Source organism: Narcine bancroftii, chromosome 2 (genome assembly GCF_036971445.1).
Source record: "Narcine bancroftii isolate sNarBan1 chromosome 2, sNarBan1.hap1, whole genome shotgun sequence".
Taxonomy (NCBI): Eukaryota; Metazoa; Chordata; class Chondrichthyes; order Torpediniformes; family Narcinidae; genus Narcine; species Narcine bancroftii.
The window spans coordinates 331629799-331651019 of record NC_091470.1 but is presented as its reverse complement, the minus strand read 5'-3'; the positions used below and the strand labels follow the sequence as shown (position 1 = coordinate 331651019).

Here is a 21221-nt window from a genome sequence, read left to right as displayed (position 1 = left end):
TGTAACAAAGGTCACTCTTTTAATTCCCTCTTTATTCCCTCTATTCCCTTTCCCTCCCTTATTAATTCTTGTCTATACTCTATATATTTTCCTCTAAATACGTATACATTCATGTATGCACACTATATATATATATATATATATATATATATATACACATACATATACCCCTTTACACACATACATATAGATCGTGGTCATTTTTACTCTTATTACATGTCTTCATCTCTCTGCTTGTTTTGTAGTTGTTCTGCAAATTTCCTTGCTTCCTCTGGATCCGAGAATAGTCTATTTTGTTGCCCTGGAATAACTATTTTAAGTACCGCTGGGTACTTTAACATAAATTTATATCCTTTTTTCCATAAGATCGTTTTCGCTGTATTGAACTTCTTCCTCTTCTTCAGGAGTTCAAAACTTATGTCTGGATAGAAAAAAAATTTTTGACCTTTGTATTCCAGTGGCTTTTTGTCTTCTCTTACTTTCTTCATTGCTTTCTCCAATATATTTTCTCTTGTTGTATATCTTAAGAATTTTACTAAAATGGATCTTGGTTTTTGCTGCGGTTGTGGTTTCGGGGCTAATGTTCTATGTGCCCTCTCTATTTCCAGTTCTTCCTGTAATTCTGGTCTTCCTAGGACCCTGGGGATCCAATCTTTTATAAATTCTCTCATATTCTTGCCTTCTTCATCTTCCTTAAGGCCCACTATCTTTATATTATTTCTTCTATTATAGTTTTCTATTATATCTATCTTCTGAGCTAACAGCTCCTGTGCCTCTAACTTTTTTATTAGATTCTTCTAATTTCTCTTTTAAGTCCTCTACTTCCATTTCTACAATTATTTCTCGTTCTTCCATATTTTCCACTCTTTTTTCTATCTCTGATATGGTCATTTCCATTTTATTCATTTTTTCTTCTGCATTCTTAATTCTTCTTTTTATCTCATTAAATTCTCGTAATTGCCATTCTTTCACTGATTCCATATATTCTTTAAACAAAGATATATCCATTGTCTTGCCTTTCTCTTCTTCTTCCACTTCTTTCTGTTCTTCTTCTTCTTCTTCCTCTGGATTGACCATCTGTTGTTTCCTTGTTTTCTTTTTACCCTCTTCTTTCTTGTTGTCGTTATTGTCTGTGTTCTGCACCTGCTGCTGTGCTGCAGGTGTCTCTCTCAGCTGTGGAGATTGACTCCGCAGCTGTTCCCCCCTCCCGTCAGTGTGTTTTTTTTTCATGCGCGGTTCCGCACTTTTACTCGGCTCTGCGAGCCATTTTTGTAGTCCCGAGCCCGGGACTTCCACTGACCTGCGGGATCGGGCTTCTCTCTCCGCGGCGGGCCTCTTCGGACAGGTAAGGCCTTCACCTTCTTCTTCCGACATTCTTTCTTCCTCTTTTCTTCCCGTTGTTTTCGACTTTTTTCTCTTCGCTGCCATTTTCTTCTCACCTTTATTTTTACTTTATTATAAATTTTAATCTTGTACCTTTGTGCTTTGTGTGTTTTTTTTTAAACTTTTCGGGAGAGGGCTGGAATTCCCTGACCGGCCACTACTCCATCACGTGACTCCCCAACCCTGGTAAATTTCTGCAGACATGTGGTGAAAGTGTGCTGACTAGCTGCATCCCGGTCTCGTATTAGGACACCACTGCCACTGAGCATAAAGCCCCGCAAAAGATCGTGGACACAGCCAGGACATCACAGGCAAAATCCTCCCCATTATCGAGAACGCTGCTGTTGGACAGCAGCAGCAATCATCAAGGATCCATACCACCTCGTTCTATTCTTGCTTCTAAAAGAGGTAGAGGTGGCACAAGATTCTCACCACCAGGTTCAGGAACAGCTGCTACCCTCCACCACCAGACTCCTTTGTAACAAACTCAAAAAGGAACGTGGTGTCTCTGAGTTACTTGGGACGCTTCTTAAATAACTTAGAGATGCAAGATTCAAATAACAGAAGAGACTTTACTTACTGATGCTTTCCACCATCTCAGGAAACAGTTCACATTCATTTACATAAGCCCCACAGTGGTGTATTCTTACGTGGTTACCAAATAGTTCACATCCTGACTATATTAACAGAAATGATTTATAAGGACTCTGACTTTTGCATTTTACTGATATTTTTTTTCTCTCTGAATTGCAGTTGGGTAGTTTTTGTTTGCACTGTCAGTAAGTGGTAATTCAGCCTCGCCCTTAGGAAAAAGGAATATTAGAGTTATGTGTGATGGTGAGCATGTACTCACTATAAATCAGAAATCTGATACTGAGATTTTTTTTTCCCAATCAAAAAGGATTGTGGTATTTGAACTCGCGTTAGTGGAAGCAGCTATGTTACTGGTCAACAATAAAAGTAACAATGGAAATTTGAGTTAACGAAACATTTAAAAAATGCTACGTAACGTTAATAAGGCCGATTTCCCGCTATGTAGGGTGCGTTTGCTTGTCATTTTGCTGGGCACCTCTTCCGCTCGAGCTCAACGCTTGCCTCCCTCTCTCTCGGACCAATCACTGGCTGCGCCACCTCACAATAAACCCTGACGCATGAAGCAATTGGTCAGAGGCCGTGTCAATCACGTCTTGAGCAACCATATTAGGTCTAAGCATTTTTACATAGCGGCTGCCAGACTGAATTCAAGCTAGAAAGCCATTAATTAATCAGACGGAAGAGAGGCAAGAAATTGAATAAAGTTAGTGGAATGAGATAATTAAGTTACAGTAAAAACATTACCGTTCAGCAAAACGTAAGTTAGCTTTCAATCAATAATTGATGTTAAAATGGGGACAACTTTAAAATTCCGCTACTATGAGGAGAGGGGGGGGGAGTTGGTTTGGATAAAAAAAAAATTCCCTCATCAGATCTTCAGGGTGGCGTCCTTAATGTCAACGCAACTTGTTACCGGAAGTTCTGCCTTGGCGCAACATTTCAACGTCGATTGGAGGCAAAACTCGCGCCTGGCACTATTGCTGATCGTTTATTGGTTGCTTTGCCTGTCTGTCAAGCTTTGAGGCGACGGGAGGACGCGTGCGCGTGCTGCGACGGTTTATCATGTTAGGTTGTGACAACCCCTCCCACTTCCACCAGGCTGGCTAACTTTGCGGTACTGAGTTATCTCTTTTTTCTCTATAAAACTCTGTTTAAGGACTGACCTCCTTAAACAGGAATAAGAGCTTCAGCGTCTGAGGTGCGACTTTAGTATAATAATATAGAAAATTATACAGCGTGCAGGTAAAATTAAAAGTTTAACATTTGCAGTTGATAGCTTTATATTTATTGCTTGGGGCAATTGTGAGGGCGTGTTCTGTTGTGATTGAGTGAACCTGTCAAAATGTTTATTTTTAAAAACTTTCATTTGTATTTAAATGAAAATGTATTGACACCAGCTGGAGTATTGGAGAATGCCTATTTGCGGACACAACATGAAGTATTTTTGTACTGGGCAATACTTGCTAATAGTTTTCTTTCCATAATGCTATATTGTCGTGTTTTATTGTGTCTTTGGAGGTGTGGGAATGCAGTTGTGTTAGAATGGGTGTGGTGATGCGTGAAGCGAAGGATTATGTCATCCATGCAGACTGTCCAAATGTACACAGATTTAATAGATTGTTTTAATATTATGGAGAAAGAGGTAAATGATCAGTGATTGCAAGTAATTTATAACTTTTTTTTGAAGGATACAGTGTGGTGATGAGAATAGTTTGAAATGAATTATTGAGGGATGACTGAAGAGGTCAATTTTCTATCACGACTTGTACAATTTTTACTTGGTACACTTTAAAAAGAAAAAAAAAATCATTTGTGTTTTTCCACGGTTGCTTTCTTGTCTGTTTAATTTGCAGGATGTTTAGACTTGGGTTTGTGTTCAGCTGTTGGGAGTGACTGCAATTGAGTGAGTTTTCCACTTGAAAGAACCAATTTCATCCACCTTGGAAGTCAGGAATGTGGAATAAAATATGTGTACTGGAGGGCTGAGTCCTTCATGGGATAGACACCTAGAAAAACTAGTTCAGGTAATTCCATGAAAATGGTAACACAGACAGATTAGGTTAATCAATTATGACATTGAATGTAGAGGCAGGGATGTCATGTTACGTGCACAAGATGTTTACACTTGGAGTAAAAACACAATGCTGGAGAAACTCAGCAGGTCAAACAGTGTCCTTTTGTAAATCAAAGATAAACATACATTTTGGGCTTGAGCCCTTCATCAAGATATGGAAAAATGTTGGCAGATATCTGAACAAAAAGGTAAGTTGGGGGGGGTTCTAAGAGACTGGTCCCAAAGGGAGGAGGTAATAAGCGGAGAAAAGAGGGAGGCCACAGCAGCAAGCCTGGAGGAGGGGTGGCTAGGTGAATAGAAAAGGTGTGGTGAGATGAGGGAAAGGAGATAGGGGGCAGGGAAGAAGAAAGGAGAGCATGTTATCAAACTGGAGGTCAGTGTTAATGTCATCTGGCTGGAGAGTGCCCAAACAGGAAATCAGGTGTGCTTCCAATTTATGGGTGGTCTTGGTAGGATTGAACATGTGGCCATGGACGCACATGAGAATGGGTGTGGGGCACAGAACTGAAATGGTTGGCCACTGAGAGGACCCTGCCACTGATGTAGACAGAGCGAAGGTGCAAAGCGATCTCCCAGTCTGCGCTCAGTCTTTCTGATGTAGAAAAAACCACAAAGGGAGCACAGGATGTAGTAAATCAGACCTGAGGATACATAAGTGAAGTGTTGCTTCACTTGGAAGGCCTGTTTGGGGGCCTCTATTATGGAGAGGGAGAAGTTGTAGGCGCAAGTGTGGCACATTCTGCAGCCACAGGTGAGGGGGGGGTGGGGTTTGCAATTGCAAGGGAGGGATGAGTGCATGAGGAGCAATCCCTACGAAGGGGTGAGAGGGAAGATGTGTCTAAGTGGGATCCTGTTGTAAATGCTGGCAATTCTGGAGGTTAATGTGTTGGATGCAGAAGCTGGTGGAGTGGTTGGTAAGGGCAAGGGGAATTTTGTGTTGGTCTAAGGGCAAAGGGCAGGGCAAATGAGTGGCAAATGGGTAAGGGCTGAATTGATGAAGGTGGAGGGGAAACCACATTTGTGAAAGAAGGCAGACATTACAGATGAACTGGACTGGAACCTCGTCTTTGGGAGCAGATGCAGTGGAGTTGGAGAAATTGCAAGAAGGGGATGGAATTCTTGCAGATGAAGTGTAGTTGAGGTAGCTGTGGGAGTTGGTGGGTTTGTAAAATGTCAGTGGAAAGCTTGTCTTCTGAGATGGAGACAGAGATCCAGGAAGGGGAGACTGTTATTGGAGATAGACCAGGTGAGTTTTTAAAATTTTTTTTATTTTTCACACTATGAACCATATTGACCAAAATACACACAAACATTTCCCTCTTGAATATACACAGTGTCATTTTCTCCCCTTTTCCGCCCCCCCTCCCTCCTTCCCACCCCCTCCCTACCCAATAAACATTCAACATATACATTACAATAAACCCATTAAACAATGTCATCACACAATGAGAATAAATAAGAAAATTGTATCATCTACTTTTACATGCTGGGTCAGTTCATTTCGTCGACTTCTCATTCTGTCATTTTAGGGGGTGGAGGTCAGTGGTAGGCCCACTCTGTTGTTCCATGTACAGTTCCCAAATTTGTTTGAATACTGTGACTTTATTTTTTTAAATTGTTATTTTTTCCAATGGAATACATTTATTCATTTCTATGTACCATTGCTGTACTCTCAGGCTCTCTTCTGATTTCCAGGTTGACATTATACATTTTTTTTGCTACAGCTAAGGCTATCATAATAAATCTTTTTTGTGCTTCATCCAATTTGAGGCCTAATTCTTTACTACTTGTATTACTTAGAAGAAAGATCTCTGGATTTTTTTTAAATGTTGCTTTTTGTGATTTTATTTAATATCTGATTTAGATCTTCCCAAAACTTTTCCACTTTCTCACATGCCCAAATTGCATGTACTGTTGTTCCTGTTTCTTTCTTGCAGCGAAAACATCTATCTGATACTGTTGGGTCCCATTTATTTAACTTCTGGGGCGTGATATATAGCCCATGTAACCAATTATATTTATCATGCGTAACCTTGTGTTTATTGTATTTCTCATAGTTCCGGAGCATAGCTGTTCCCATTTTTCATTTTTTATCTTTGTTTAGATCTTGTTCCCACTTTTGTTTGGGTTTACAGCTTATTTCATCGTTCTCTTTCTCTTGCAGCTTGATGTACATGTTTGTTATAAATCTTTTAATTATCATTGTGTCTGTAATCACATATTCAAAGCTGCTTCCTTCTGGTAACCTCAGCCTGCTTCCCAATTTGTCCTTTAAGTAGGTTTTCAGTTGGTGGTAAGCAAACATTGTACTGTGAGTTATACCATATTTGTATTTCATTTGTTCAAAAGATAATAAATTATTTCCCAAAAAACAATTTTCTATTCTTTTGATTCCTTTTCTCTCTCATTCTCTAAAAGAAAGATTATCTATTGTGAAAGGGATTAGTTGATTTTGCGTCAATAATAATTTTGGTAGTGGTCATTTGTTTTTTTTTCTTTTGACGTGAATCTTCCAAATGTTGAGCAGATGGTGCAGTACTGGTGAAATTCTATGTTGCACCAGTTTTTCATCCCACTTATAAAGTATATGTTCTGGTACCTTCTCCCCCATTTTATCTAGCTCTAACCTGGTCCAATCGTGCAACCGTGTCTGCCTGTCCCGCATCGGACTTGTCAGCCGCAAACGAGCCTGCAGCTGACGTGGACATTACCCCTCCATAAATCTTCGTCCGCGAAGCCAAGCCAAAGAAAAAAAAGATTGCTTGTGTTTGCCATTTAAATGGTGATTCTTTCTTAAACTTTGTGAAATCCACATTATTCATTGGCATTGCTTCACTTTTATTTCCATCTTGTACCCTGATATTTCTCCATATTCCTTCTTCTGTTAAGTATACTATGATGTTATCTGCAAATAGACTGATTTTATATTCCTTCTCTTTTATTTTTATCCCTTTTATTTTATTTTCTGTTATCAGTTCTGCCAAGGGTTCTATAGCTAAACCAAACAGTGAGGGAGATAGTGGACATCTAGACCAGGTGAGTTTGAGATCAGGGTGGAAGTTAGCATCGAAGTGAATGAAGTTGATTAACTCACTGCGAATGTTGTCATCCACATAGTTGAGGAGCCTTGCCTGTGTAAGCTTGCAGCATGGATTGCTTCACCAAGCCCACAAACAAGCAGGCATAGCTGGGACCCATGTTACTCCTTTGATTTGTAGAAAGTGAGAGGTGTCAAAAGAGAAGTGATTTAGAGTGAGGACACTGTTACGAGTCCAGAGGACCCCAAAACCCAGCAGCAATAGATATTCAGCAAGACAAATGGCTACTTAAATAAAAGTTGCTTTTAATGATCTTTAAGCATGAAAACAGAATCACACTTTAACTTATCACTATTGACTTAACTAACCTAACTTAGCCCCCTCATTTCTGGAGGTGAGGAAATCCAAGATCCATTTACACATTGGGATATTGAGGCCCAGGGTTTGGAGTTTGCTGATCAGTTCTGCGGGGAGGTTAGTGTTAAATGCTGAACAATAGTCGATAAATTGCATCATGATTAATGTACCTTTACTGTCCAAGACTTTGTAGAGCCCGTGAGATGGCATCTGCCATAGAACTGTTGCTGTGGTAGTTAAATTGGAACAGATCCATGTCATTGCTTAGACAGGAGCTGATATGCGTCACGCCAGCCTCTCAAAACACTCTTCCCTGTGGATGAGAGTATAACTGGTCAGTATTTTTTAAGGCAGCTTACCACATATTTCTTGGGCACAGGTACAATTTAAAGCCTATTTGAAACAGGTGAGTACTATGTCCTGCTGGAGTGAGATGTTGAAGATATCGATGAATACATTAGCAAGTTGGTAAGCTCAGGTTTTCAGTATAGTACGAGTCCAATTATCCGAAATGTTGGGACCAGGTCCATTTCGGATAAATGTTTTTTTTTGGAGAACTGGTCAATTTTTTAAACAGCCCAGTGTTTACAGCAAATCACTTGTAACAGTGTTTATACAACAACAAGGGAAGGCATTTTTAAGTACTAAAATAAAGTTTAATTCTCACAAAAAAAAATCCTGGCCACTGCCGATCACTGACACTTCTCGATCAAGGGTCCCTGCTTGAGGCTCCACAACCTTTCTGTAAAAAGATTTCAGATATGCTTGTTTATCTGAAATTTTACAAAAAATTCAGATAACTAAGGATTTTGGAGTATCCAATTTCAGATCATCTGAGTTGTACTGTACTTAGCCGGGTACTCCATCTGGACCAGATGCTTTTATTTTGGATTTGCTCTCCTAAAGGCAGTCTGCAAGTCATTCTCTGATACTCACAGTATCATGTCATCAGGGGAAGTAGGGGTGAGCAGTAGGTTTTCCTTGGTCAAATTGGACATTGAAGGCATTGAGTTCATCTGGGAGTGAAGCTTTACTGTCTCCTGCTGTGCCAGATTTGGTTTTGTAGCAGTTTGTCATTCAGGCCCTGCTACAGCTGTTGGGTATCCTTCATTGTTTCCATTTTCATCCAGAATCTCCACTTTACCTGGGGCTGACTTTTTACAGGTTGGATGTACTCCTTGTGTTTTCAGGATCTCTGGACTTTAAGACCTATGATCTGGCACTCAGCAGAATCCTTATTTCATTGTTCATTCAAGGGACCTGGTTAGGGAAAACCCTTGGACAATTTGTTGGGAACACACAGGTCAACAGCTTTTTTTAAAATAAAGTCTGCAATGACCCTGACACTAGATTATCAATTTAAATGTATATTTCTAATTTGATTAATCCTGGTAAAAGTTTAATTTTTGTAAAATATTAAGCAACCAGTTTTTCAGGTTGAGAACACAATGCCATGGGGAGCAGTGGGAGTAAATTTAACTGCTGAGTTTAAAAGGATGCTGAATTTGAAAGGAAATAGAAATGCGGGATTATGAGAAAAGAGCAGGGGACGTTGTTTAGAGCTGGCTGGACTGACTCAGTTGAATGGCTTCTTTAGTCCAATAGTATCAATGAACCTATAAATTTATTTTATTTGCTTTACATATCTGCAGTGTATTATGTGTTATATTTTCTATTATATGTAAATATTTTAAAAGATTGTGGAGGGGGTTTAATGTAGGTTGCTTCACATCTCATTTAAAATGCAACAACTTGGTAGAAGCCAGTCATACAGGCACCAGTGGCTTTGCAAAAGACATGGGACTGTTTTGGAAGGAATTTTAAAAAGCAGGTGCAATTAAACAGTCCAGGCTCAAAGTGCTGATAAAGATCTTTCAAGCATTGGTTTGGTCCTTCAAGTGGTTCTGGTTTTCACAAGCAGAGAGAAGGGGGAAAAAACAGACTTCTCTTAGAGAGAGAGAACTGAGTTTTGCAGTAGTTTTTGAGTCTGTAACATGACAAGCTGGCAAGCCTGTTGAAACACCATTTTGAAGACTGATTGAGTTTTGAGTTCAGCCTGTTGAAAACCTTGTAGTCCTTACAAGAGGAAATGACTGGCTAGAGTTTCTCCTGAAATAAGGGAAACAAGATAAACTCTGGTGACCTGGAAGAAGGGATTATCAGTTGGGAAAACCCATGATGGGGCAAGTTTCTTCAGCAAGACAGTGAAGTGCTGATCGTGGGAAATCAGTTTGTGTGTGTCCAACGAGCAACACATATCTCTCTGAAACCAACTAGAATCTTCCTGAGCATAACCATTTACCTTAAAGCAGATGAGCCTGGTGAAAATTCATAAATGTTAAATTCTGTGGACAGTATTGGAATTGCCTAATACTGACTGGTGAACTTGGAGGAGTGAGAAGTGAGATTGGAGTGTGAATCAAAGAACTTTCCTGAATATATACACATTACATACACGTGTGCTTAGAATTAAAGAGGGGTTAAGTTAATAGTAATAAGTTAAAGTTTGATCCTGTTTTCATGTTTAAAGAAAAGGTCCTCTGGACTTTTAACAGTATAAAGAAGTTTCATCAACTGCACTCTCGTTTGTAGTGGGGAGACATAATTTAGCTTAATTTTTTTTCCATCTAATGCAGTTTGCACTAAGGTTTCACTGAAATTTGTTTTCTCTTGGATTCTGCCCAAGTGGTTATTGCTCATTTGAGTGTAAATATGTAGAATCACATTCAAACCATAGTCTGTAATTAGCAAGTGAAGTTTTTTGATAACAATGGAAACCAGGAGACATTTTTAAAAAAATCATCCTGTAAAAGGACCTTGGCAGTTTACAATCTTGCTTAATTATGTAGATAAGCAAGGAATAAACAAGAGCATAATATTGTTTTGAATATTTTATTTTTGATTTTTTTTTAAAGACTTGTAGATTCAGACAACAGTATGCTTTCTTTCCACTTATGTATTATAGTCTGTTTTTCCCCTTCCTACCCCCTCCCCTCCATGCTCCAAGACTAAAGCTATATAAATTATACAAATAAAAAAAATGCCATTGAGGTCAATGACCCTTGCAAAACAACTGAAGAAAAACTGGGGGAAAAAAACAAGTGCTATAATTGAAAAGGGATAAGGGACAAAGAAAATGTTGTGATCAGTTCTGGTCGCCTCATTATAGGAAGGATGTAGAAGCTATGGAGAGGGTGCAGAGGAGATTTACCAGGATGTTGTCTGGATTGGGAAACCAGTCTTATGGGGCAAGGTTAGCTGAGCTGGGATTTTTCTCTTTGGAGTGTAGAAGGATGAGAGGAGACTTGATAGAGGTCTACAGATTGAGAGGCATAATCCACTTTCAGGTGGTCACAATACCCGACTGTAAAGCCACCTATTGTACTCCAATGTGGCTGTCGGGTGGCCACCTGAAAGTGGAGAACCCGGCCAGGAAGAGCACTTACCTAACCCTCTTCCTGTAGGTATAATCTTTGGCTCCGAGAATCCCCCGTTGCACCTGAAAGCAGCAGTGGGACTACGGTCACAGTCCACAGGAGCTGGCGTTCGCTTGGACGTAGTTTTCCTTCTGCTGGCACGTTCTTCTCCATGGCCACCTGAACGTCCTAGCTGCACTCCCCCAGCAGCGTCTGCTGCGCATTATCTGCGCCCGAGCACCTGAAAGCGGCTAAAGATAGGGTGGGCAGCCAGCACCTGTTTCCTAGGGCAGGGTCACCAAACATCAGATGACATATGTACAAAATTGAGGGAGAGAAAGTTTAGGGGAGACGTCGGGGAGGTGGGGGGGGATATATTTTTTAGAGAGTTGTGGGTGCCTGGAATGTCTTGTGCCTGGTGGGGATGGTGGTGGAAGCTGAAATATTAGGGCCATTTAAGAGACTTAGACATATGGATGAAAGAAAAATAGAAGGTTATGGGGAAGGGAGGGTTTAGTAATTTTATTTTAGGAAGGCACAACATCGAAGACCAAAGGGCCTGTTCTGTGCTGTATTGTTCTATGTTCTAACCTAATCAGGCTTTCTGGTTTACATTGTCTCTTGGTGTTGTCTGAATGTTAACCCTTGGTTCATTATCTTGATTTCTAATTTTTAAAAAGAGACATCATGTTTTATTGCACGCCTTTTGTTTTCCTTTCTCCTTAGTAGGTAATAGCTTTTGAAAACCTTTTATCTTGTGCATCATGAGCTCTGACAGTGAGTTTCAGCAGGCACTTTAATTTGTATAAAGTATAACATCCAAACATGTTGTTCTCTGTAATTTACAGCAAGGAGACAATAGACTAAGATACTTTGGAACAGGATTCTGAATGCAGTGTTAAAATATTTTTCACTGCTTTGCCAAATTATTTCAAAGTCAGTTGATTTTAATCCACATATGGCCAATCACCATATTGACAATCAAGTGGCACCTATACAGGAGGTTTTCAAATGGATATAGTTAGAAAACACTTGCAGATTTGCGTTAATTCTGTATGCCAGCAATTTCTTGACTCTTCTTAGCCTTCCCAGTCTCCTTTTTGTGTGCCTCCCTATACTTTTTAAATACCTGTATGAAGATGTGGTGCATGTGCCATATTTTGATCAGTAGCTGTGGGTCACATTTGCAAAAGGGATGAAAATCACTGCCATTTTACTTTTGAATTTAGCAGTTTTTTTTGACAAATAATCACCTTGCTAGTTGTGTGCCAGGAAGTTCAGTTCTGCATTAGCTTGCTGATTGGAATTGTACATTATTGTACCAATTTTGGGTATGTGTTCATATAATTTTGTTAAATAGATGTAAAGGAACAGAAACGGTTGTTATCAGTTTTCTGATTAGCAAATGTAGAAATTCCACGCAAACTGGCACAGAACCATTAAACCTGTGTTGCAAGGATGGAGAAAGTTAGAACTTAATAAAAGATATTTGTCATTGTTGAGGGGGGGAAGTAATGTTTTGGGTGGGATTCTTTGTCAGATTCCTGAAAATGCTTGTACGCTGCTTGAATATATTAAGATTTTTTCTGTTATTTGGGATGACTGCAAGTTATAATTTTAATTCCCTTTCAAATTAATCTCTTTAGGGTTTTTATTAATTTGTTCAGGTTGGTCATTATTGTGATAGTTTTGTGGGCCATTTTATTTCACCAGTCCTACCAAAGTGCATAAATAGTTTATTGAACAACTGTTGTTGGTTATGAAACCAGAAAGCATTTAATGTGTTTTTAAATTCCAGAGAAGTTTGATTTTTTTTTAATCAAATGAAATTGTTTAAATTGAGTTTATTTTTTTTGCACTTTTTATAAATGTTAATTACTTTGAAGTGCTGTGAATAGGTAAATAATGTGTACAGGAAGCTGCTCTGATAATAACCACCCACTGAATGACCTGTTAATCCATTTTTGTTGTATTTGAGGAGGAATGTTGGACACAACAGTTGGCACAGGGAGAATTCTTACTGTTCGAATTGTGCTTTAGAACTATTAAGTTGCTAAAGAGTCAGACAGGAAAGCTACCTTAGTCCTCGAGTGGAGTTGAAACGGACAAATTTTTGATTCTGAAGGAATTGAAGGAGGATCTCCTAGAAAACTCCTAAAGTGAGGTTATATGGGTATAGAAATGAAATGGATATCATTGCTTTGTAGAGATGTATTTCAGACCTCCCAATAGTCAGCAGAAGATGGTGGAACAGCTATGTTGGCAGAACAGCTATGTTGGCACATATCTCAGCAAAACAAGAAAAAAGGGGTATTGTATTGGGTGATTATTAACTGGGAACATCTTGGTGTTAAAGGCTCAGAGGGCGTCTGTCCTTTTGAAGAATACAAGAGAGCTTTCTGATGCTGTATGTCGATAGACCAATGAGAGAGAGCATTACCAAATCTCATCTTGAGAAATTTAGCTGGTTAAATGGAGGGGCTATGAGTGGGGAATTATTTTGAGATATGATGGGTGTAGGGATCTAATGATAGCCTGTCGAGAGAAAAAAAAGTGAAGGAAGGTACATGAAAAGGAGTAGAGCAGAGGGATCTAGGATCTAATGGTACATTGTTCCCTGAAGGTGAAGTCACATGTGGATAAGGTGGTGAACAAAGCTTATGGTATGTTGGCCTTTATAAATCAGAGCTTTGAGTATAGAAGCTGGGATGTTCATTCTTCATGGCATACATTAAAAGGATATCATACATCGAGCATCACTTCCTCTATAAGAATAGTGAACATCTTTTAATTTTGCTGGGTAACTTGGATGTCAATCACAATGCTTGCATGAAGTATCTTATGAATTTTGTTTAATCATGAGAAGTGTTTCCTTCTGAATTCCTCATTGTGTTTTTTTGATGACTCATCCTTCACTACAAGCCCTAAATTGAAAACTCTTGAACTGGAAATTGGGTTCAAACTGGTTGAGCTGATTCGTGCATCTGTTTGATATAGAATTCTGTGATACAAAGTCCAGATTTCCAGATATAATGCTATTTTAAGATCGTGCAGTTTGTATATTTGTCCTGGAATTAAATTGTGAGTAAAAGACAACTGGGATTACAGAGCAATTCACTTTTGATAACTAGCCTTTGTTCTCAATTTCGGTACTGCTTGCATTTAAAATTTCAGCTAGCTTGTGCAAAGCTACTTGAATTTTTGCAAGAGATTGGTTAGAAAATTTTGTCAAATACAGTGAAGGAAGATAAATATTAGGACCTACCTCTGACTGAGGTACCCATTGTCACCTGCCCTTGAACCATGTGTGATGCTTGGTGCAGTCTTTGTCTAAAAGGCTTGCTTCCAGCTGATGGAGACACAGCAGCCAGCTGTGTTTCAAATATAGTTTTGACAGCTGAAGCTGCCTGCCCTCAGGCTTAAAACTTGTCATAGATTCATAGATGTTGTTGATTAAGTGTCTACGACATTAAATATTCAAAAATTCCCCAATCATTCAAAGATATTTAAATCTAACAATTAAAGAAAATAAATAGTTTTCAAACTTTTTCTTTCCACCCACGTACCACCTTAAGCAATCCCTTACTAATCACAGACCACTTAGTGATTGCTTAAGGTGGTATCTGAGCAGAAAGAAAAAGTTTGATTTAAATCATTTAAAAAGATTGGTTCATTTGTATCCTAGCAACAGTTCTCCATATTGTGTTTCATCTGTCATGAGCTTGCTCATTCAATATATCCTGAAGCCTGATCATCCTGATCAGTCCACAATCCCAGCCAGCAAACACGCAAATATCATTGATATAAATTGTGAATAGCTGGGTCCCAGGTTTGATTCCAGTGCACATCCCTGAAACCTATCTCTTAATCTGAAAATTACCCATTTATTCCTTCTGTGTTCTGTCAATTAACCAATTGTGCTATATTACTCCCAATACTATGAACTTTAGTTTTGTCAAATGTGAAATCGTTCTGAAAATTCAAGAGATAAATGGATTTGTGAAATGTGATTTCACATTCATAAATACATGTTGCTTCAGCTCAATCCTATTATCGTTTTTCAAGAGGTCCATGGTCATTTTCTGAATGATAGATTCCCATGTTTTCTCTATTACTGATGTCAGGCTTGAGAGGAATGGGTAAGGCTAGGGTTGAAAATATTTTGTGCCTAATTACATTATATATATATATATATATCTCTATCTCTATCTCTCTCTATCTATCTATAAAAAAAATTCCCAGTGTGGTTGGATCTGAAAAATGCTGCACAACCTGCTGAGTATTTCCAGCATCGTCTATTTTAATTTGTTTTGCTGTCTTTAAGTGTTCATCCTTCTATACTTGGAAGAAGCTAGACATGTGTGTGTATAGTTTAAAGAGAATGACACAACTTGGCTGCTGTGTCAGTGATGACGATGGCATGAGTTGATATAGGATGTCACATTCCAAGTACTTGATAGTTCTGTATTTCACTGAATTAAATATCAAATTTTCTATAAACTTTAACATACCTAAGGATGGGTAAAGAATCTACAGATTAACTGATGTGTAAATTTGAACTATGTCTATTTTGAGTGGTTTGGGTTATCTCCAAATATTTAAATAAATAAGATATTTACAATTTGCATAATTTTGCACTTCATGTAGTATAAATCAGCTTGGTCTATGCAGTGAAGACTTCTCAGAGTCAGGATAGTGAGACACTGGTTTTGTTTACCAATGAGTGATATCCTATATTTAGCTAAAGGACAAATGTCAGTATTCAAGTTGCATGACTGGCATTGGAGTATGAAATGATGCCTGTAACTTTATTGGAAGTCCTTTAAGTTAGTCTGGTTTAAAACTGTTTGGCCCATGTCTTTGGATCAGCAAACCATGTACAAAATAACTGGTTTTATCATTGGATACACAAGACTGCAGAAGAATTCAGAGGCTCAAGCAGCATTTCTGAGGGAAGGGGGAAGGAATGAGATGTTGCATCAGGGCTTTCCACTCTCAGCTGTAATGGAGGGTCTTGACCTAAAATATGAAGTTTATTTACTCCCACGTATGATGCCTGACCCATTTTCCTCCAGCAATTTGATTTTTGTCATGAATACTAGCTCCCAGGTGCTAATTTTTTCTCCCCCCACAACACCCTCCCCCCCTCCCCCCAAAGTTCTTGGTTGTCATCTTTTTCGTGTGAGTTTATAGCTGGGAGGGGTAGAATGAGTTAGATGGAGTAGGATAAAGAGTAGCTATTGTCTATGATTCAGTTTGAAACAAGCATTCCAGATGATTAAGGTGGACTAGAATTCCATTGTTTTGCTGGTGTATATTCCACTGGAGTGACTTCGCCGCCAACATTGAAGTCGTCAAACAGATGGAGGTTACCAGCATCAAAACCATGCTGATGAAGATTCAGCTATGCTGGGCAGGGCACGTCTCTAGGATGCCCAAGATTATGCTATATGGCAAACTCTCCACTGGCCACCATGACATACGGGCTCTGAAAAAGAGGTACAGGGACTGTCTGAAGAAATCCTTTGGTGCCTGTCACATTGACCATCATCAGTGGTCTGCTCTAGCCTCCGATCACTTGGTCTGATGACGCATCATTCACCAGTCTGTCTCCTCCTTCAAGAACACACTCAGGGCTGGCCTTGTGGACAAAAGGAGATGGAAGAAGAACCATCATACAGCAGCACCAAACCCAGAACAGAATTTCCCTTGCAGCCACTGTGGCCGTGCATGTCAGTCCTGCATTGGCCTCATCAGCCACTAGTGAGCCTGCAAAAGGCGTGGATAGCCCCATGCCTAAATCTTCGTTCGTGCAGACAAGCCATGATTCCATAAAGAGCAAGTACAATGTATAAAAGTTATTTTGTAAGTCAGTATCTTGATTGTGTAAGTTCTGAAAACATGAATTTCATTAGCCTGATCTGAGTACTAAGATAATGATGAACGTGATATCTTTTCAAAATCCATTCCAGGTGATGTAACATACAGGCTTCTCACTAATTTCAAATGTTTCAACATTTATAGAGAGAAATGCTTAAAAACAGATTTTGATTCAAGGTCGAAAGGCTATGATTTATTTCCCTGATCCGATTGTATGAATTGGGTCTAATATTTCCTTTATTTTTGATGTGTTCATCATTGATCAATGCAAGTCCTTGGTGCAAAAAAAAGGGCTGCTTGGGCATGAATGTGAAGCCGCAAGAGAATTGTAAAAATGAAAATGGGGATATTTATACTTTCTCTTCACTTCTTTGCTGCAATGAAATTAGCTGGCACCATAAATGTTGTCAATAAGATAAAATAATTCATGCTGAAATGTGCCTTTCATCATGGTTTAGCTTTTTCATTTGTCATGTCTTGTTAGATTTATGGTAATTATACACCTTCAAAAAGCTTTAAAATAATTGAGACTTCCCCCTGTATGCTAGTCCAGTATTTAATTCCTTGCAGGCTTAGGTTGAGGATGATGTCATAATTGTTGTGTCTAGTGGAAAGCTTACTTCAGCATGGGTTGAATAAAAGCTGAGGAAATTGCTGGCCTTTTGCTTAGCTAGCTTACTTCTAGCCACTTATCAGCAAAGCTGGTAAAATCAATGGAGATCATTTTCTGAATCTGCTAGAAAATGTTCTTGAGTGTTGGTATATATAATCTTTGAAACAGATGTCTATTTCTTCAGAATTCTTCAGGAATAAATAGTTGCACTTGAACATTTTTTAAAAAAAACTGCAGATGCAGGACTTATAAAGTAAAAACAAAATGCTGAAAATACTCAGCAGGTCAGGCCACATCTAAGGGAAGAGTTAATGTTTCAAATCAAAGATTCTTCAGAGATGGGAAAGGGAGAGAAGAAACTTGTTAGGCTGTAGAGAGGGATGGGGGATGCCTCTGATCTCTGTTTGTGATCAGGTAAAACCACAGGAATAGTGGAGATGAGTTGTAAATTAAGTTATCCTGTGTATTCATTAGTCCTTTTCACACCACGGGTGAGTGGTGACCCTACTTGGACCTGGGTGAAATTCCAGGTAAGGCAGGTCCTTTCACACTGCAGTCCAAATTCCCTGGAATTTGCCCTCCCTGCCCCCAGCAATGGCACATTACTCATGAGGCTACTCTAATCACAGTTCTTGGGATCTAGGAATTGGACCTTTATGTCACTCCCCAATGTTCATTCAAACCGACTTTCACTGATATGTGAACTGGATATGGGGTGTTTATTTCATTATCACGTTAACGCATTTGTTTTTAAATCATTTCTTTACCCAGTTCTCCAATTGGCATTGAAAGAGATTCCGATTTGGTGATATGATCCAAACGTTTAATGAGATTCCCCCCAACCTCCGGGCTTTGAGGCTTCTTCGGCATGTCATGACGGTGGCACAATGCAGGATCAATGGGTGACTTTATCACTCATAATCTCCCATGCAGATGGAAATGCAAACTGATTCCAGCTGCGTGGGGGAATTATGGGTAATGAGAACAGTTATTGATCCTGCATTGTTACTGGAATGGCCTTGAAATGGTCTGCTGTTGTCAGGATTTTGTGGTAGGATTTTTTATTTTAATCGCTATGTAACGCAGTATGCAAGCGCTGATTTCACAATGGTATTGGTGCCCTCATACCAGGTACTATCAAAAGCATCACGGTATGGTACAGGAACTGCTCTGCCCACGAGTGGAAGCTGCATAAAGTAGTAAATAGAGCTTGGAGCATCCAACAAACATGCCCACAACAACATCTAAACTTATTATTATCTCTGAAAGGCAGCCAACAAACTGAAGGATTCATCCCATCCTGGCCACTCTCTTCACCACCCATCAGGGAGAAGGCTCAAGAATGTGAAATTGCATATCAACAGGTTCAAAGATGGTTTGTTCTCCACAGCCATCAGGCTCCTGACTGAAACTCACAATAATGATTTCATGCAGCTTAACCATTTGCCTTTTAACACCTCTAGGATCGTGGACCTGAGCAATTTTCACACTGCTGGTTGATGGGAGTGTTCCTGGGAAAATCTGTCGGGAATACCCATTTTAAATGGTGGTGTGAAAAGGCCTACTCATTGTTCACAGAATATTACAATGGCCACAATGGCTTTACCCTATTAGAGACTTCCTTTCCACCACCCACTAGTTCTGAGGAAGGGAGCAAGGGCCTTTGACCTTAAATGTTAACTATGTATCTTCCCACAGACATAGCTTGACCTTCTGAGATGTTGCACTTGGTGTTTGTAGTAAGAGACTGAGTATTGTATCTTTCAATAGCAACAGCTGCACTAAATCACTATTGTGAGTTTCAGTCAGGAGCCTGATGGCTGTGGAGAACAAACTATCTTTGAACCTGTTGATGTAGAATTTCACATTCTTGAGCCTTCTCCCTGATGGGTGGTGAAGAGAGTGGCCAGGATGGGATGAATCCTTCAGTTTGTTGGCTGCCTTTCAGAGATGATAAAAAGTTTAGATGTTGATGTGGGCATGTTTGTTGGATGCTCTAAGCTCTATTTACTACTTTATGCAGCTTCCACTCGTGGGCAGAGCAGTTCCTGTACCATACTGTGATGCTTTTGATGGTACCTGGTATGAGGGCACCGATACCTCTAAGCAAAAGCCTCTCAAAAGATAGAGGTCACAACCCAGTACATCACAAGCAAAACTCTTCCCATCATTGAGAAAATCCATGTACAACACTGTTGTCGGAGAACAGCAGCAATTATGAAGGATGTACACTATCCAGGATGTGCTCTGTTCTCGCTGCTGCCATCATGAAAAAGGTACAAGTTCCACAAGACTTGTGCCACCAGGTTCAGGAATAGATGCTACCCCTTTACCATCAGACTTCTAAACAACAAACTGAATATTTACTTCTGTATTGAAGAGTTTGTTTGTCTTTCTTTTCTTTGGCTTGGCTTCGCAGACAAAGATTTGTGGAGGGGTAATGACCACGTCAGCTGCAGGCTCATTTGTGGCTGACAAGTCCGATGCGGGACAGGCAGACACGGTTGCAGGGGAAAATTGGTTGGTTGGGGTTGGGTGTTGGGTTTTTCCTCCTTTGTCTTTTGTCAGTGAGGTGGGCTCTGCGGTCTTCTTCAAAGGAGGTTGTTGCCTGCCGAACTGTGAGGCATCAAGATGCACGGTTTGGGGCGATATCAGCCCACTGGCGGTGGTCAATGTGGCAGGCACCAAGAGATTTCTTTAGGCAGTCCTTGTACCTCTTCTTTGGTGCACCTCTGTCACGGTGGCCAGTGGAGAGCTCGCCATATAATATGATCTTGGGAAGGCGATGGACCTCCATCCTGGAGACGTGACCTGCCCAGCGCAGTTGGATCTTCAGCAGCGTGGATTTGATTCTGTCGGCCTCAGCCATCTCGAGTACTTCTATGTTAGGGATGAAGTCGCTCCAATGAATGTTGATCCTGAACAGTTTTTGCATTACCGATAAGTAGAAATTCTAATTGGCCTGTTGGAAACAGAATTTCAGGGTTCTATTTGATCCATGTATGTCGTCTGACAATAACTTTGAACCTGTAGAAATAAAGGCACATGGATATAGCAAGCTTCATTAACCTTCTGAGGAAGTAGAGGAGTTGATACGTTTTTTGACCATCAAGTCAACATGCCTGGTCTATGTTAGGTCATTGATGATGTTTATCCCCAAGAATCTCCAGAGCCATTTATATGGATGGGGGAGTGAGCTCTACTCCTCATTATCATATTTATGATCAGCTTCTTTCGACTTGCTTATCTTAGGAGTTTGTTATTTTGGCACCAGGCCACATGTGAATAATTGTTAAAGTTGGAAGGGAGCATTCAAGAGAACCAGGGATAAAGGGGATTCTCTGTATAGATGTGTAGGGGCTGCTTCCTGTGATCTTCAGAGTGAATTGCAATCAGAGTTGAGAGAGGTACATGCAAATTCAAGGGTAAAGACTGAGTAGTGCTGTTAGGACAGAAGTCAGATTAATGCACAATATGTTTAATTATTTGATTTATTAATTGATCTTGTGTAATATTACTTACATCCCTTCCCATCTCTGAAGAATCTTTGATTTGAAACATTAACTCTTCCCTTGGATGTGGCCTGATCTGCTGAGTATTTTCAGCATTTTTTTTATATAAAAGCAAGTTTAAGGCTCTTTTGCTTTGAGCCATCACTAATTTTGCCACAGCCAGATAGAAGAGCGAGAGACGAAAAATCTACACTTCTCATCTGCCTGCCTACTTAGTAACCTCTTGGTTGTGGTGAAGTGGTTAAATGGGAGTCAAAATCTACCTCAAGGATTAACAAGATGAACACGGGATAAACAGACACAACAAAATAATCTCTTAATTATTGAATTCATCACAGTTAATCATAATAAATA

The 21221-nt window shown here is 39.6% G+C and overlaps 1 protein-coding gene across 12 annotated transcripts in view; it reads left to right on the top strand.

The window, feature by feature from the left end:
• The first annotated feature begins 2549 nt into the window (after window positions 1-2549).
• LOC138755671 (microtubule-associated protein 4-like) overlaps window positions 2550-21221 on the top strand; it is a 275424-nt gene continuing 256752 nt past the window's right edge. For 4 of the 12 annotated variants that reach the window (XM_069922076.1, XM_069922071.1, XM_069922074.1 and 1 more), the window contains exon 1: window positions 2550-2734. The gene's annotated coding sequence lies outside the window, so the exon portion shown is untranslated. Of the gene's footprint in view, window positions 2735-2996; window positions 3220-3838; window positions 4002-21221 lie in introns of those variants that run through there. The other 8 variants (XM_069922072.1, XM_069922073.1, XM_069922064.1 and 5 more) reach the window with 7 other exon arrangements.